Source organism: Aplysia californica, unplaced genomic scaffold (assembly GCF_000002075.1).
Source record: "Aplysia californica isolate F4 #8 unplaced genomic scaffold, AplCal3.0 scaffold00130, whole genome shotgun sequence".
NCBI classification, from domain to species: domain Eukaryota; kingdom Metazoa; phylum Mollusca; class Gastropoda; order Aplysiida; family Aplysiidae; genus Aplysia; species Aplysia californica.
Window position 1 is genome coordinate 804,023 of NW_004797400.1, and position 2,500 is coordinate 806,522.

At 39.7% G+C, this 2,500-nt stretch overlaps 1 protein-coding gene across 1 annotated transcript in view; it reads left to right on the plus strand.

Moving 5' to 3' along the window:
* LOC101849201 (opioid-binding protein/cell adhesion molecule homolog) overlaps positions 1-2,500 on the plus strand; it is a gene marked incomplete at its 3' end in the record, with an annotated part of 164,869 nt that overhangs the window by 89,645 nt on the left and 72,724 nt on the right.

A 2,500-nucleotide genomic window follows, 5' to 3' on the forward strand; every position in this document is an offset into this window, starting at 1 on the left:
GAGAAGATCAGGAAACAACAGAAAATAACAGAGAGAGTGAGAGAGAGAGAGAGAGAGAGAGAGAGAGAGAGAGAGAGAGAGAGAGAGAGAGAGAGAGAGAGAGAGAGAGAGAGAACAAGAAGTTGAACAACGGAGACGGTTTAACTGCAGTGAAAGAGAGTGAGGGTATAGGGGAAGGTGCTGAAATGAGCTTGGAAGTAGACACGAGGAGTAGCGTGGAGTGTTTACTGTCAGGGGGGAAAAAGTAATAATAAATATGATGCTGAGAGAAAGGTTTCTCCCCAACTGTGTAAGTTGAAGAGATGGGAGAAATAGGGCAGGGTGGAAATATTTAAACGAAAAGTGATGTAACAGATACAGTAATAATGCTGAATGTTTGTGGGCGCTCTTGCACGTTTCTGGCTGTCTGGGATACTGGTGAGTCGTAACTGGAGCAAAGAAAAACAGAAAATAAGCAGGTATTAAAAAGGGAATGAAAAGCAAGAAGTGGGGGCTCAGATGACAAAGATTGGGGTGCGCGGACAGATGAAGACGAAGACAGCCGCAGCAGCAGCTGTAGCAGCAGCGACAGTACCAACAGCTGCAAAAACAGCAGTGACGATAATTGTCATAGATTAACGAAGTCAAAACCTTTTTTTTTTATAAAGAAGACAAATGAACCGGAAAGAAAGATAAAGAAAAATCCAGAACTGCAAAAATACACATCACCGACAAACCAGCATATTATTGTCTAATTAATTTTCTACTGAGTTTGGCCCCTCGTTTCATTTTTTAAAATGTGTTTGAGTTTGGTTATTTGCTACCTTTTTGTACTGCTCATCTTTTGCTTTAAAAAAAGGCTTATATCTCGGCCTCTAGCTCTGCATACTTTCTGCGGCAGCTACTTTCCTGTTGTTGTTGTTGTTGTTGTTATAGTTGTTGTTGTAGTTTTGTTGTAGTTTTGTTGCAGTTTTGTTGTTTTTGATGTTGTTATTGTTGCTGTTGTTGTTCCTGCTGCTGCTGTTGTTTCTGCATTGCCTTTGTTGCTGTTGTTGTTGTTGTTGTTGTTGTTGGTGGTGGTGGTGGTGGTGGTGGTGGTGATGATGTTGTTGTTGTTGTTGTTGTTGTTGTTGTTGTTGTTGATGTTGTTGTTGTTGTTGTTGTTGTTGTTGTTGTTGTTACTGTTTTTGTTTCACTTTCATGCGTAAGTTTGGTTAATTTATAACAATAAGAAAAAGAAAATGCAATATAAACTGTTTGGGTTTGGTTTTGTGTGTGTGGGTTTTTTTTGCCAGTAGGGAAAGATTTTAGGCCAGAAGTATGTCATATATTATGTACATGTAAAGGTTTACTCATCTCATCTTTCAACGAATTAGTCTTTGCTCTATATGAACGTCAAGTATGCTTATATTCACAACTTTTGATGACTCTGGCCTCATTTAAATACAACAAAAACCAAAACGTCAGCCAAAATCAGCTACGACCTAAGCCATGTTGAACTGCGCTCCATATTGTGTCGTTCTTGAGAAGATGATATATCACAGGAATGAAGCAGGATGGATCTCGTACAGTAAATTCGATGTCCTATTTTAGAGTATCGCAGGTATTTGTTGATCTAAGCTGCTGGAAACGAAACTCCTTGAGTATCGCCTTGCCAATAACATTACACTAATCATTCAACCACTGTAGATAAAGAGTAAATCGTGTATTTATACCCCCCCCCCCCGAAAAAAACCACAAAAAAACAATCCTGAATGTCCTAACGTAAACTCAAGACTGGCTTTTTTGGTGGGGGAGGGGAGGGGGGGGGGTATTTCTATTATAGGTACCTGGTGCCAAATATTTGTTACTTTTTGTGCCAAAAAAAATAGCAACACCAGATGCTTTTAATTACTTTAAACACATGCTCGTTCGGGCCTTTGAAGGGAGTAATCAGCCTCTTCCTGGTTGATGCAGCGTGGCTCCAGAAAGACTATACAACACCGCACAATTTCAGGATCAGTCTATCGTTTCCGTAGGGCATGTTCAAAGGACTCTTTGTCAGTACAAGACTGGTAGATGAGAGATCACAACGTTCACTGAAACTCGAACCCTCTTTGGTTATGATTTCCGACAGAACTGGTCTTTAGCTTTCTAAAAGGACCGTAGAATTGATTAAAGACGCAAAAGCGTTCAGCTCCCGAAAGGCCCCTACTTTTGACCAGCCAGCATGTAAGGGTGTGATTATATTGCCATCAACAACGCAGGCGAGCGTGTACTTAAAGTAGTGGTCAGTATCTGTAGTTTCCTATCAAATATCTATCGTCCTTATCTCTCCTCCTCCTCTTAAAAAAAAAAATTACTCTCTAGTAAAACCTCTGGTCTACAGTATTTATATGACTATTGTGTTGCAAGTGCCGTAAAACTCTTACTAAAACTAAAATAAAACAACACTCTCTAAATTCTGGAAAAATTTATCAGGCCAGTAAAAGAGAGTGACAATCTGTGGCTGACGTTTCTTTAAAGGCGTTCTTAAATTAAA